Below are 16547 nucleotides of genomic sequence, written 5' to 3'. Positions count from 1 at the left end.
CTCCATTCCCTTCTTTGTGCAATCACTACATTTATATTTGATGACCCTCTCCTCTGCTTCAGTCCAGGTTTAGGTAAAATTCCAGTCCTTGAACTAGAGCAGGTGATTCCAGTTTATACTCATCATTTCCCTAGCCATTTTAATGGTTCAGTGATGGGAAAATAGCTCAAATGTGTTTATTTATTTATTTTTCTATAAATGTTCAAACAGATTTATTTCTAATAGCCAAAAACTGAAAACAACCCACTAACCATTAGTAGGCAAAGGAATTTAAAAAAGGACTATATCCATATAATGGAATATTCTGCACCAATAAGAAAGAATGCACTAGTGATACATGCAACAAATGCATAAATATTAAGATAATTATACTGAGAATAATACAGACAAAAAGAGTATACAATGTATCATTCTATTTATAGAAAGTTCTAGAAAATGCAAACTAATATTTAGTGACTGAAAGCAATCAGTGTTTGCCTGGGTCAAATGTGTTTAATCTTGAAATTCAGGACTTTTATGGGCACTACTAGAAAAAGAAGCTTTCTCTTCTGTGGACTAAACCACAGAGAGTCTGAAATCAGAGAGGATATAAGTTATCTCACTATCATGAGGAGGTATGTAGAATTGCTTGTGGCTACTACCTGGAGCTTGAAGAAAGTCAGTACAGTAGAGAGGGGCTGAGTCACAATGACATCAATTTAACACTGAAGCTAGTTATGAATGATACATACAATCGTCCAACTCTATCCTTAGGTTCTTTTTTAGTTACATGAGCTAGTAAAGTGAGTATATTTTCTGTTACCTACAGCTGGAAGAACCCTAATTGGCACTTACCACAGGAAAAATACACCAAAAAACTCACAGTCACACATAAAATAAGGTCTCAGCATCAACAACATTTTAATCTCAGAGGAATTTCCTCTAAACACTAAGGTACTATAATTGGTGTCATAGGTACCACATGAAAGGAACTACAGTGTCATAGGTGGACCATCCACAATGCTACTAGAAATTGTAGAAGCCTTTCTCCCAGGACATATGTATAAATGTACATTGTCATTGCCTCATCAAATGCCCCCAATTTAGAAAAACAAGATCAGTATCAATCAGAAAGTAACAGAGCTATTAAACCATGCATGGCCTGGGAGCTGTAGTACTGTCTTTCTCATTTCCATCATGTACCTTTTCTGTCCTTCTTCACTCAGTCCATGACCCCCGCCCTTATATTCACTCAGTGACTATGGCTCCTAGTTTAAAAAAAAAAAAAAAAAAATTGGGAGAAAAAGTGAGGTAAGACAATAGTACTACACTCTAAGGAAGTGTAGCTCTTCAGCAATATATTATAAGTGGAAGCAAAAAGTATTTTTATTTTTTTCATGTATTTCCCCACTGATTGAGTCACTGATTGAGGAAAAAAGAATCTACTAGATAATAGAAAGTCTGCCAGACAATGCCTATTAGATTAGGATATTGACATAAGATTTCTATCAATGTTGATATAAGAAGGAGATTTGATATTGATCACATAGTGATATAACTGATCCAGTATCCGAGAAGAAAATGTTTGGGGCCTGCAGAAACCTACACATTCTGTACTTTGGTAATCAACAGCCTATATGGGCCATCTCTCATTCTGGAGTAGGAATGAGCATACTATCAGCTGAGATAAAGAGGCTACAGGATGAGATGGCTAAAATAATGATTATGAAAAAAAAAAGACAATAGCAGAATAAAAATCCACATTAAAGAACAATAAAGAGCCGAACTGAAATTGTAAAAAAAACATACCAATGATTCAGAGAACAAAGTGAAAAAACGCTTCCAAAACACTGGAAAATAGACTTTTTTTTTTTAATTTAGAGAGAAATTGAAAGACACAGTACACAAGGAATGAAACTTCAAACTAAAATATTAAAAATATTTTTAGAAAAAAGCTAAAGCACAAGTAAAACTACAGAAACAAAAACAACAATTTGAGATGTAGCCAAAAAAAAAAAAAAAAAAAAAAAAAAAAAACCAGCAACAACAACGACAACTCATTTACTGGGTTTAAAAAAAGACTCTAATTAGGCAGATTAAAAGTGCTTTTGTTTTAAGCAATATACATATTTTGCTTACATATATAGGTACACATATTTTGCTTAAATATATATATGTATGTATGTATGCATACAGTTAACTATCCATACCTAAGTATATTAAGGCAAATTCAAGGCTAATTTATTTCTTTACACTCTAATGAGGAACTAAGAATTTTCTAAAAATAGTACATACAAGTGGAAAAAAACAGATTGGCATCATTTTTCACCACTGCACAAAATTCCCCATTCAGTGATGTAATAACTTTATTAAACTGAAGAACTATTGTGTTCTGGCTTTTTATTTTTTCTCTTTTTTGAGACCGGGTCCGGCTGCATCACTCAGGCTGGGTGGGGTGCAGTGTCCCGATCATAGCACACCCTCTCAAACTCCTGAGCTCAAGTGACCTTCTTGCTTCAGCCTCCCGAAATGAGACTACAGCACACACTAACACTTCTGGCTAATTTCTTTTTCTTTTTCTTTTTTCGTAGACATAGGGTGTCGCTATGTTGCCCAAGCTGATCTTGAACTATCCTCAAGTGACCCTCCTGTCTCAGCCTCCCAAAATGCTGATCTCACTCTTTTATAAGATGCCAAAGTATCATCCATATGTGAAGGGAAAACAAACAGAAAGACATTCTCATACTGGGAAGATTTAGAGGGCAATTTACACATGTATTCTTCTTTAAAAAGTACTTGAAAAAAATTACAGTCTTTTTAAAAATGAATCAAAACAAACAGCTCAAATATGAAAGTCAATGTAATTTTTTAAATGTATTAAGCAAAGAAACTGGAATATGGCTATGAAAATGCAAATGACAAAGTAATGACTGAAAGAGAAGACAGATAATCTAAAATGTTCATTATCAAAACTTTAAAATCATATATCGTTTTCCCAGGTACTAGAGCTGAGGAGAAGAATAGAAGAAAACAAAGATATGGTAAATTTCTCATTTAACAAAGGTAATCAATAGACACAATTTGTTTCCTGATATTTAGGGAAAAATCTACTCACAATGTTAGAAATTGACACAGTCATCTTATAATTAAAAAAACACGAAATTACAAAAATTATGAAACGAAATCTTGAATTTTACTATTTTTGTTAAAATATATCATAAAATTGAAAGAAAAAACTGGAAAAATATTAACATATACATAAAACATCTTAATATGAAAAGAGTAGTTATAAATCAATCATTTCATAAAGTCTACACAGTTAATTTAAAAGGCATGTCAGAGTTACATTTCTGCATTTAAAAATTAATATATACATATATACACATACACATTAAAAGCTAAAAGAATATACAGTTCAAGGTAAATATTTGGCATTTTGAGACGGTAAAATTCGGGGAAGTTTATTATTTCATTGACTTTTTAAACTTTCAGTAATCACTGCACAATTTACTCATTCACTCAATAAATATTTATTGAGCAATAACTATGTGCTAGGCAAGAACTGAAAAAAAAAATAAATAAATCCTGCATGCTCAGAGCTTTTATTCTTGTAGCAGGGAATCACAAAATTAGGACGAGGGCTCGTGTATTTAATCCCAGGCTTGGGGAGGATAAGGTTGGAGAATCACTTGAGGCCAGGAGTTCAAGCCCAGCCTGGGCAACACAGCAAGAACCTGTATCTACAAAAACACAAAAATTAGCCAGGCGTGGTGCGTGTACCTCTAGTCCCAGCTACACAGGAGGCTGAGGTGTGAGGACCATGTGAGCCCAGGAAATCGAGGCTGCAGTGAGCTATGATCATGCCACTGCACTCTAACCTGGATGACAAAGTGAGACTCTGTCGTTAAAAAAAAAAAAGGAAATCAGCAAAATGAATAATTATACATATATATGTAAATATATATGTATATGTGTAATATATATCACAATTATCTTGAGTTATATATACACACACACACACATATATACACACACACCTCTCTCAAGATAATTTGTGGAATAGAGAAAAATAAAAATAATGGAGCGAAAAGGGAAAAGGAGTTCTGGAGACAGAGCTCACATTGTGATTTTTTTAAAAGATAGCATAGGAAGACCTCAAAGGTGATACTGAGCAGACATTTCAAGGAAAGCAAAATATAAAGATATCCGGTGAAAAAAAGCTTGCTAAAAAGAGGCAGCACAAAAATAAAGAATCTGAGATGTGTTTCTGGGAATGTCTGAGAAATCGTAAGAAAAATCAATAAAAGTACCTAAAAATGTCTATTCAAAGGTCAGAGTTATACCAGGATGCAGAGATTCAAGGTAGTTTTGTTAAACTCACTTTTATACACTTCTGAATTGTGTAATTTTTCTGTAATGGAAATGTATTGCCTTTCTTACTAAAAAATAAAACCCTAAAAACATGTTGTTGAAATATCAGTGTTAAAATGTAAATATACTATATGCTCAGAGCTATGCAAAAAATATGTCTTCTCATATAATCCATAGGTGCTTACTCTTTGGAAAACATCTGGAAAATGCAGAAAACTGAAAGGAATTTTTAAAAAATCACCCATTGGCCCACTAACTTGAGCTCTTCTTGTCTGAATCCATAATTCTAAATGAGCATTATTATCATTGTGATATATAGCATCATACATTATTAAGGATAAACAGGATTTCAAAAATCTCTTAATCAGTGTATCTCAAAGTGTGGTTCTCAAGTATTTTGCATCAGAATTGACTCAGACACTTGCTAAAAATGCAGAATTGTGAATCACATCCCAACTCTTATAAATGAGAACCTTGGAGTGGAGCTTTTCAATATCACTCTCAGACAATTTAAATGCACAGTAAGGCTTAAGAACTACTGGCCTAGTTCAATGACTATAAAGATGAGTTGGCAGAAAAACTGCCTCTGGTATCTTCTACTGACTGAAATTAATCTCTTAAATGTCTAGTTTACTTTTTACATGCTTGAGTTTGCCTGAGCATTTCTGAGTTAACGTTTTACATGCTTGGCAGGCAGTGTTATCTAAGCATTCCCAATATATGTCAAATCATGATGTTCTTAAAAGCTTAGAAGACAAAATAGGTCACAAGTACAGTATTAGCCTACATTAAAATCCTGGATTAGGTAGCAAGTAGAGAAGAATAAGGTCATTATGGTAGTTCTAGTTTGGGCTCACAAAATGACCACTACACCAGTATGAATTCCATCTTGGTCAACAAAACACAGGAGTTATATGTAAGACCAAACACTGAACATCAAAAGAGCAAGACACTGATCCAAAGATATGGAAAGATGAATGGAGTTACCTTTATTATCTATTTCCATGTACTTATTTTTATACTTTCCTCCATTTTAGCCATGAAAATGAAAATTATATGGATTTGAATCCTGGAACTAGACTTACCCAGATGCTTAGAGGATTACAGAAGCCTTCGTGCTGCAACATGGAAATAATTTTTGATTTGATCAAAGAAGTAATCCACCTCTACTTCAACAGGCTCATTCATATACTTTCAATGTGACCATTCTGAGAGAGTGATCCAAAGAAAAATAGAAAAGGGAGAGGCCGGGCGTGGTGGCTCATGCCTGTAATCCCAGCACTTTGGGAGGCCAAGGCGGGCCGAGGTCAGAAGTTCGAGACCACTCTGACCAACATGGTGAAACCCCGTCTCTACTAAAAATACAAAAATTAGCCAGGCATAATGGCGTGCGCCTGTGATCACAGGTACTTGGGAGGCTGAGGCTGGAGAAATGCTTGAATCCGGGAGGCAGAGGTAGCAATGAGCCTAGATCGTGCCATTGCACTCTAGTCTGGGCGACAGAGTGAGACTCTGTCTCAAAAAAAAAAAAAGAGAGAGAGAGAAAAGAAAAGGGAGAAATCACATATTTTCAAGTATAAACTCGGAATTTTTGAAGTAAATATTTCATTCAGAGAACACTATGAAAGGAAATAAGTAAATATTTGTCATAGAAAAGATATAAGATTATTTCTTCAATAGGGCGTGGCAAGAAAGTATACTCCTATTTTTATAAATAGAATCACTGCTCATTAAAAAAAAAAAAAAAAAAAAAGACTTGAGGACCTCTGCCATAAATTGCTATGTAATCCCCAGGACCCTCGCTCCTCTTCTAATTAACCTGGTTTGTGAGTTGGGTTTTGCATGTTGAGTTTTTGAAGCAGGATGAGCCTTCATGCTTCTCTGTCTATCAAACTTAGGATTCCCCATATGGCAGAAAGTCACTTAATACTGGCATATTCATGTTCTGGGAAAAGGTGTTAAAAATTATTTTGGCAAGTCAATTTGGGAAAACCAGGAAAGAAAATCAAATGGGCACTTAGAAGTTTGAATATCAAAACAAACAAACAAACAAACAAAAAACAGGGCCAGGCACAGAACCTCATGCAGACCAAGTTGGGTGGATCGCTTGAGCCCAGGAGTTCCAGACGAGCCTGGGCAACATAGTGAGATGTCTTCTCTACAAAAATTAAAAAAAAAAAAAAAAAAAAAATTAGCCACGAGTGGTGGCACGTGCCTGTAGTCCCAACTACTCGGAAGGCTGATATGGGGGGATTAATTGAGCCTGGGAGTTCGAGGCTGCAGTGAGTCATGATCGCACCACTGCACTCCAGCAGGAGACCCTGTCTCAGAAGAAAAAAGAAAAGAAAAAAGAAGTGAAAAAAATGGGAAAAAAGGGTCTACATAAAGTAACTAAACTAAAACCATCTTCAATATATGCATAATATATTGACAGAGGCCTGAAATAAGTCTGATTTTAATTCACTAAGTAAAGGGCTATATCACCCAAGGCAGGGTGCAGGCACAGATCTGATAGGTTGGTAATCTACATATTAGTCTGCCTAAGTCAAATACTGCCCTCTTAGCCAACATAAAATTTCCCTTAAACATGAGCTAATGAATTAATTTCGAAGGTGAGATATTATGCCCAAAAAGCCACTATTGATATGTAAATTTTAATGAAACATATCCACTATTATATTTTCAGGAATAAATTCATTTACTTAGTAGTTTATGGTACTTCCAAGTAAAGCTTCAGAAGTAGAATAGTACATGAACATTACTATCTCAAGAGGCAACCAAGTTGCCAAGAGACTTGATCGCCTGTTGAGCCAGTAATGTTCATGTACCATTCACCTGCACGGCATAAAGTACTCTGTAGCAGTACTTCTCAAACTCCACATTGCATAAGAATCACTTGGGGCTTGTTAAAACACAGATTCCTGAGCCCCTCCCTGAGAAATTCTGATCTGGTAGGGACCTGGCCTGAAGATATGTATATCTAACAAGGTCCCAAGAGATGCTCATGCTGCTAGTCCAAGGTACACTTTGAGTAACAGTGCTATACGTAGCATCCAGTACCAAAGTGGGAGAAAGCCTAGAAAACAAACGTATTCAACCTTACAGTTGTACCTAAGGGTAACCATAATCTTGGCTTCAGATATAACTTCCAAAAGCATCTTATTTCTAATATTCTTAACGTTTAATTTTAGGCGTGATGGCTACTTATGTACCATGGAGTGCATTGGGATAAGACATTTCTAAGGTAACCAGATCTCAAATCACAAACGACTTTGCAGCAAATCTTATTTTAATGAGCAAACTAATACATTACATAAGTATTGGAAAAATAATTTTTAACTAGTATTTTAAGTAAACTTTCTATATGATGAGACCAAAACACGTGCATATTGTTTATTAACTACAAGAATTATTTTAACCATGCGAAAATGATTTAGACTTTAATTATTTAAACTTCTGACTTAGTCACTTGAAAAAATATAATACATGAGAAAACCATGTTGGTGATCCATTCTGTAGCTCTTTAGAGAGGGAGCACAAAGCTGAGTGTCACAGTCCGAGATTCTAAGCCAGTTTTTCCCTTAATAATTTTGCAAACATAATTTTTATGTGTTCAGTGTCCTCATTAAGAAAATAACGGTGTTAGAGTAACTGGTCTTAAGGATCCTTCTATCATAAATTCCGAAATGACCCTTTCAAACCTGTTTACCTTAAAAATAAAATGGTCCATAACTCGTTTCATTAAAAGCCACCCATAATATTTTATCTTAAAAAATCAAACATAATTAAATATTAGCTATTTCTTATTAACCAACTATTCATTTTTTGAGACTTCATGTGGAGCTGTTTGTATTGGATAATGAAGAGTTTTTTTTTTTAATAGCACATTAAACATGAGTGCTTCGTGTAATAAAAATTATTTTCTACTTTCCAATTTGAAAGTAAGTTTTTTTGTGTACGTGATATGAAATTGAACTTACTATACATCGCTGTAAATGAGTCTGCCTGGGATACTGGCACATGCTTACAGCTAAAAAAAAAAAAAAATGTGAAGAATCTTGAAGAAGAAAACAATAAACCTAAGCACAAGAAAAATTGTTTAAGGACTTCTACCTTGAGTTCTCCATCTCAGAACATCTGAATGTACAAAACAAGTATTGACTGTTATATCTTCACTGACACATGGAAATTTATTTCTTACACTTTTGCTAGAATTTATCTGAACATGACAATTATCAATCATCCTTATCATAGCAAATAACATTGTTAAATTACCTCCTGTATTATCTTAATTATAGATTTATATTACTGTCTATTTCTATGGTGGATTTTTAAAATTAGAATGTAGAATTACAGAATTTTATAAGAAGTTTACTGAACTACACATTGTAAGTACATTTAGCACAATAAAAAGTAAGACTTCTATCATTATATACAAAAATTATTTTACTCAAGTAGCTGATAATGTGACATCTGGAAGGCACGTGCCAGCTGTGGCTCCAACATCAAGTTCTTTTTTTTCTTACAAAATCTAGCCTATTTGAAATGTTTGACTAGTCACTGAAGTGCTACCTGTCTAGTCACTGAAATCAGATGAAAATAACCTGAACTATGTCTTCTAAAGTGACAACCCATGCTTTAAGTGGGAACTTTTCAAATCTTTCTAATTAATCATGATGGGAATTTTTCTTCTACTATACAAAGCGGATCATTTTATAGTGTTTCTACCAATTTTTATTACCAAAGTTGCAAGTCCTTCGTGAACATTGTAAGTAAACTCAAATAAGAAAAATGCTTTTCTCTAGGTTTTGTTTCCTTATAGAATAGATTCTTTGGGAGAATTTCTAAAATTCTCTTCAGGTATCCCTATCTAATTTCTTGCTCACAAATCTCAAGGAATAGTTTTATCAACAATGAAAAAATAATCACGATATTATTTTAAGAGGATAAAGCACAGTCTTGGATATTGAAAAGTACCAATCAAATCTTGAGTTTCGTATGTTTCTGATACAAAAGAAAAGGAGCACGCATTAATAAGAAATTCCATCCAATATCATCTCTTTTTTTTTTTTTTTTTTTTTTGGACAGAGTCTTGCTCTGTCACCCAGGCTGGCGTGCAGAGGCACAGTCTCGGCTCACTACTGGGTTCAAGAGATTCTCATGCCTCAGCCTCCCAAGTAGCTGGGATTACAGACGTGTGCCACCACGCCCAGCTAATTTTTGTATTTTTAACAAAGATGGGGTTTCACCATGTTGGTCAGGCTGGTCTCAAACTCCTGACCTCAGGTGATCCACCTGCCTCAGCCTCCCAAAGTGCCGGGATTACAGGTATGAGCCCACACGCCTGGCCTCTCCTCATATGATTTCTATAAATTAATATAATTTTGATGAAATCTCTGTTCCTGAAGACACACTGGAAGATACATGACTTCACTTTAATACTTCCATCTGTTCAATGGAACAGATATACAAAATGTAAAATGAGATAATTCAGCAGTTATCAAAAGAAGCAATGATGCTTGCATATACGTAAGTATCATGAATGGCTGGGTAAACTCTAAGTATTCAGTATTACAATTCAGTAATCTGATCAAGTGTTACCTTTCTTGCATACGTTAGATTTCAAAGAAATTCTGGAATACAGGATGAAAACGTGAATGCTTCAAAACTGTTAGAATTACATTTTAGTCTTCATTAAAGTATTTAGGCAACAAAATTAGGTACTCTGGAGAATTTACACATTTCATTAATAGTGACAACCTAATCATTCATGTTGGACTTCTAGTATCCATCAGGGTAAAACAATAAAACAAACAGAAATCTGTTCTTAAACTTCTCCCAGTAATTAAAAAACTGCCACTGGCCCTGCCCCTCCTTTCCCAGACTAAAGGATACAAGATAGAGTCTACACAAAACAGCGACGACAAAAGCGCTCTAGCCCTAGTCTTCCCTATACTGGGAGCATTGTTTTTCTGGCCTAAATTAATTTATGGCTTTCTAATCTATGGGATTATTATGTGACTAATGGGTAACTTAAAAATATTTAGAACACTACTATTTATCATTAGAAATAAGAAGAATAAAGAATGGTAAAACTTTCAAGTAAGCATATTTAACATCTTCAGATGTCCACAGTTCTTTAAGCAGTTCTATTAATATCAACACAAAAGAAAGCCAGAGTAATGTAAACAATAACATTCAACCGGTTATTTTTACATAATTAAGTTTGTGGAACTCAAGAGCTTTACTTTCCATATATGCCCTTTGAAATAGGTCATTGCTTTAAAACTTCCCAGGAACTCTAAAGCTACCATTTGTAACATTAATCTCCAAACAATCCAGTAAAGGATGTATCCCAAAATATTAATGAATTGACAACTTTTCAAAAGCACTTAATAACTACATTTAATTTTAGATCATAGGAGGGGAAAGGCTCTCAGACCACCTATCTCAGATGTCTGCCTTCAAAACAGTTAGATGTAACTATATCCATTTTCTTGAACACTTAGGCCAGTGAGGCAGAATCTCAAAAGGATGTAAGAGTGCCTTCTCCAAAGAGTTTGTAATCACCACCCGCCCAGCATCAGCTCCTGGCAAGCAGGGTAATGATAAGGCATAAATCTACAAATAAATTAATGCTTAAATTCTTGTGGACTTCAAATTTATAAATTCTCATAAATTCATTGTCATTTATTTTCTAATTTTTACAACGCAGAAATGTTACTACAGTGCTAAGAATGGCAACTATAACCTCACATTGTTGGACTTTGGCCGTTTCGTATCCTTTTATAATGAACTTGTGTTTTTGGATAGTTTTCTCTAAAGGATATTTATGAAAGATTCAGAAATGCAATATCTCTCTTCAAACCCTTGTTAAATATATAGAGTACGTATATGTATATATTAACATGCAAAATAACTTATTTTTGATACATGGTTGGACTTTACTTTTCATTCAAATCAATTGCTTTTAATTAATATAGTAAAAAAGTCTCCTTAAATTGTTTGTTCCTTTCAATCTTTGCAAGCAAAACAAGTCTGTTTTTGGAGAGGGGAGGACAGCAAAGATTCTATTTTACGATCTACTTAATACATAGTATACCTGTCTTACATCCAATACCGGTTTTTTTTTTTTTTTTTTTTTTTTTTTTTTCTGGAATACATTTCCTTTTTACTCAAACCTCTCTTAGTACAACCCTACTAATAAGACCATCTTCAAAGGGTTACCGTACATGATCTATCCAGAAGTGTCTGGCCGGCGGAGGGATGAGAACAGCAATCTAGACTCTAGACATATACTTAATAGCCATAAACAATGTCCCTCGAAATGTCCAGAGTTACACTGCAATGGTAGTTTAGATACATAAATATTCGCTGTTTGCTGTGCCTTGTTAAGAATCAGGTGTGTGGCTCTAAAATCAAGGGGATTATCTCATTAGGCACCATGGTGTGCAAAGTCCTGCAGGACGTACATCACCCTGGCCGCAACCACAGGGTGGTCAGAGCCCCTCTCGCATGACGCCGCGACAGTTCAAGCATCACCCTCTTCAAGCCTGAGCTTGCCTTGGTATCTCTGCGGCCCCACCGGCTTCTTACCTGGAGGAGGAGGCGGCTGTAGCGGCGGACAGAGAAAGGTGCTGAAGCCGGCCGGCGCAGCTGCGGGGCTAGCACCGCCAACGCGCGGACCCGCCCCGCCCTCCCCGCCTGCTCGGCCCGGGCACCCGGGGGCGGGGCGGCCGGGCCCGCGGGCTCCGAGGGGCGGGGAAGCGGGCTCCGCAAGCCCCAGCGCGGACCACGGTGTAAGGCGCCGCGAGCCGGGCCCTCCAGGATCGGCCCTGGATGCCCACGTGACAGCCACACTGGTCGCTGATTGGAGCACCCTGGAGGGGGAGGTGGAAGCGGCTCGTGACCCCTGGAGACTAGGCTGAGGGAGTTGGTTACCTGGCAACAGGGAAAGTGTGCTGAAGACGCAGCTCCTCCGTGCTGGAGCGAGTCTTTGGGCAGAGGGTTTGCATTGAGGCTGAAAGTGCAGGAAAACAGTGAATCACCAGCGTTCTCACCACCTAACACATTTTAGAGCGAGTCTGCACTTTCTAGGAAAATGAGTCAAATATACAGTAAGTCAGTCATCCTGTCTCCTTCTTGGAGGACCTAGAGGAGGGGCTTGAACTATTGCCTGGAATGTGAGTACAGAATGCTGTCTCGCCTGCACTTCATTACTGTCTGATTGGGCCCAAGAAGGTCTGTGGGAGAGCTCAGTGGATAAGATTATTTATATTAATGGAGTTGCACGTGGCTAATGTATCTGCCTTCACAAAACTGACATTTTCCCCGTGGGATCTGGTTGAATGGAAATGCTGGGTGTTGTCATTCCTACTGGATTCTTCACATCTCCGAAATATCTTCACTACCTGTGGCCTTTATCCAACACACTAGAGAGAATAAGCCTCCATATACTCGAAATAAAGTGTATTTAATGACATCTATCGAGAATTAATTATACTCCACTCTAAATAGTTAATAAACGAATGGTCGACCTCAACCAGAGAAAGTCCTTGGACCCAATTCCTACCCTCCTATGCAGTAAATTTTAAAGTTCTTTTTTCCGAAGTATTCTCTGCAGAGACGACTACCTACCACAGCACTCAATATCCTGTATTGTAAATTAAAATTTACTTAAATGTTGGATTTCCGTATAAAAAAATAAACTTGTTAAAGCTAAACTCAGTTCTTACAACTCTGTCCCCTATATTCTAACAAAGTGTCTGATTAATAGCAGGTCTTCAGTAAATGCTTGATGGATAGATGGATAAAGAAAGAAATAAATTAGCACATAATCTACCAGAGAAAGTATAAGGGCAACAGCCAAATATAACTCAATGTGTTAAGTACTAAAATAGGGTTACATAAAAGTGCTATGAGATGACTTCAGATGAGGGAGGCAGAACTTTTTCTTCCAAGGTATTCAGGGAAACTTTTCAATACAATTAGTATTTGAGCAGGAACTTATAAATAGGTAGAATTTCACCTGATTAAAAAAAGGAGAAAGTGTATACTATGCAGCAGGAGCAGCATTGCCAAAAGCATAAAGTGGGAAAAAACGAACCACTGATGTAACTAAATTTGATGTTTTTGCCTTCTCCAGAGTTGGGGATGTGAATTCAAAGATATGAAGGAAGATGGAAATTGGCAAAAGACTATACTAAAAAAATAAGAAAACTAGATTGGGAAAGATGCAGACTTCTATATATGGGTTAGGCTTTCACCTCTAAATCAAAGGAAGAGGTTGAAGTTTATAAAATCCGTGCTTTTTCATTAAGAAAGACACCTTGGAAACATTGGAGATACTTGGGGTGCAGGGAGATAAGGAGCATGGTCTGTTAGGAGAAAAATTCAGTAGTTCATGTGAAAAGATGCTGGCGACCTGAGTTAAGACAATGAAAATAAGAATAGCAAAGAGGGAAAAATCACAAGAAACATTTCTGTGAAAACAGACTATAGTTTTCATTTGTGACTGATATTTGCTAGGTACAGTGCTGAATAGTCAATGGTGTATATGAAGAGAAAATGTTGTTGAAGATACAATGTCTAGCTTGGTCCATCGGTTGGATGGAAAAAATCTTTTCTGTTTATTTTGCTCATAATGGCTCCAGCTCTCCAGTTAAGAAACATAAAACTGGCCAGGCGCGGTGTTTCACGCCCGTAATCCCAGCACTTCGGAAGGCCGAGGTGGGCGGATCGCCTGAGGGCAGGAGTTTGAGACCAGCCTGGCCAACATGGTGAAACCCCGTTCCTACTAAAAATACAAAAATTAGCCGGGCGTGGTGGCGGCGCCTGTAGTCCCAGCTACTCCGGAGGCTGAGGCAGGAGAATGGCGTGAACCCGGGAGGCGGAGCGAGCCAAGATGGCGCCACTGGACAAGAGTGAGACTCCGTCTCAAAAAAAAAAAGAAAAGAAAAAAGAAAGAAACATAAAATTGAATGAGAAAACTGAAATTATCTGGTTGTGCACTCATAATTTAAAGATGAAGATATTTAAATCTCCAGCAGATTTTGATAGAATTATCCCAGTCTCCCAGTTCAGTACTCTTATTCCTTTACCATAATTTAGTTAATTCCTTTTGAACAGTAGATTTAAATAATCACAACTATAGTTAGATTAGCTCTAGAGGAGCAATATATCTAATTTATAAAACAAAGATCTCTTTACTTTGATTTTTTATTCTTTTATTCAACAAGTATTTAATGTCATATACTCACCTCACAAAGAAAAAATTGTCAGTCACTTAGGCTGACATTTTCAGGGCAATCATTAGTTGTTAACACTGAGTACCTGGAGTTCTTCATGATTACATTTAAAAGCAGAGCTATTAGGGAAGCCAAATGACTCCAGTCAAATTCATCTTCAAGGACAGACATGTTCTGAGTGCACTGGCTTTGAAAAGGGTGTTCAATGCAATTTAATGTGGCAAATGCCCTTTTAATATATATTCTGGGTGAGAAATCAACAAGAAAAAAACTTCTTAAACTAAAAGTTTAGAAAAATTTAGCCAAAAAGACTTTAGAGTCACCTGACTGAAAAGCCATCTCACACTATTTTTAATGTAAAAATGGTAAGCGAGCAGAAACAAGTATAACAGAAAAAAAAACTTAAACTAATGTGCAGTAAATAGTGAACTAAATATTTTAAAAAATTACTGTATGTAAAAACACTTAAAATTGATATTTAAATATTTATTCTATTTTTCACTTCTAAAATTTTTATCGAACCTATATGAGAGTTGTTAATTCTACCCATAATGTATTTATCACTTGTCTTTTCCTAGTTTGAATCTTTGTCCCTTTGTGCTGAGTTCTGTATGACTCAGTACCGTATTTCAATTTATGAATTTTTCTTCAAATAGTTTCAAAGTGATGATCCTGGCTCCTGCCCAGCCTGATATGAGACATTTAGGTTCCATTTTTCAGCTTAGGCTAATTCTCATCTACTGTTACCTGATTCAGATTTGGAATCCGAAAGATTTACGGTTTTAGTTTTACACTCATTATATTTAAGCCACAAATGTGCTTATTAAATTTTTGACTGAGAGCTAAGAATTTTAATATTCAAATTTTCAAAAGCAAAATTCCCCAACCTCCCTGAATGTTAATTTATTCCCAGGAAAATGTTTTTATATCTTTACATAAATTTCACATATTAATTGAGAGGGATCATCTTTGAAATTCCCATAGAATCCACTGACTCTGAGTAACAAATCCCTACTCTGTTAGTTTCTGTGACACTGTTTCCCTTTGTGCAACTAGAAATGCCTTGCCTTTGACAGTATAACCATTTTCACAAACTGAGTTTCATACTAATGGATCCTTTTGATTTTCTCTTTCACTTACCTTTTTCTTTAGTTCAACTGATTTTATGTATAGTAATAAAGGGCATGGTGTTTTCAGTCAGTCATCTGCTGAAGTCAGATTGCACTGGTTTGAGAGAAAACTGTTAACAGTTTTTAGGAATTTTGCCATTTGTTATTAAACACATCTATTCTTAAAATTAAATTATATAAATGTATAATTAAACTAATTAAATTAAAATCAAGGTAATAAATACTCAAAACATATCACTTGTTAATTATTGACTAGTGTTTTATCTATGCTTTAGAGGTTATTTATGTTTATTGGAACTGTATGGTACAAATACTGTATAATAATGTACATTTCTTCCTACTTATTCAGTGATGTCACACCGATAGCTTGAAATCGGTAGCTTGAAGTCGATGTGTTTACTGTCATGGGTGATCAATGACTACCTAGGCCTGTGGCATCAGGATAAGAAGAAATTACCAAGACAGTTGTAGATAAAAAGGCAGATTTATTGGAGAAGGTATGAAAATACTTCACAAGGGTGCAATGGGCAGACCAGCAAAAGAGGAGCTGACTTCAAGGAGACAAAAGCTTGCTGGGGATTTTATAGAATAGTGCTTGTGCTGTGCACTGAAAAGGGCTTTGTGCAGTACTTATAATACCAAGGTTTCTAACTTTCATTTTTCTATCAGCTGTGGGTCTAGTGACAGCTGGGCACAGAAAGGTTGTGAGTTGTTTGTGCAGGAGGGCTACGCGTCCTGGATCGCTAAGAAAAGCAGGCTTATAGCTTATCTGCTTTCTCTTTCCTTTCCCTTGGTCCTACCAGCCTGACCCCTTTTCCCG

General features: G+C 36.1%; 1 protein-coding gene across 5 annotated transcripts in view; it reads right to left on the bottom strand.

Annotated features, from left to right (window-relative positions):
• The window catches only part of WDR17 (WD repeat domain 17), a 115488-nt gene extending 103302 nt beyond the window's left edge, over positions 1-12186 (bottom strand). For 3 of the 5 annotated variants that reach the window (XM_008000300.3, XM_008000306.3, XM_008000309.3), the window contains exon 1: positions 11947-12186. The gene's annotated coding sequence lies outside the window, so the exon portion shown is untranslated. The remainder of the gene's footprint in view (positions 1-11946) is intronic. The other 2 variants (XM_008000314.3, XM_008000303.3) reach the window with 2 other exon arrangements.
• Between the last annotated feature and the right edge of the window lie 4361 nt (positions 12187-16547).

This window comes from Chlorocebus sabaeus, chromosome 7 (genome assembly GCF_047675955.1).
Source record: "Chlorocebus sabaeus isolate Y175 chromosome 7, mChlSab1.0.hap1, whole genome shotgun sequence".
Classification (NCBI taxonomy): Eukaryota; Metazoa; Chordata; class Mammalia; order Primates; family Cercopithecidae; genus Chlorocebus; species Chlorocebus sabaeus.
Note: the sequence above shows the minus strand (reverse complement) of the source record. Positions and strands in the feature narration are given on the sequence as shown.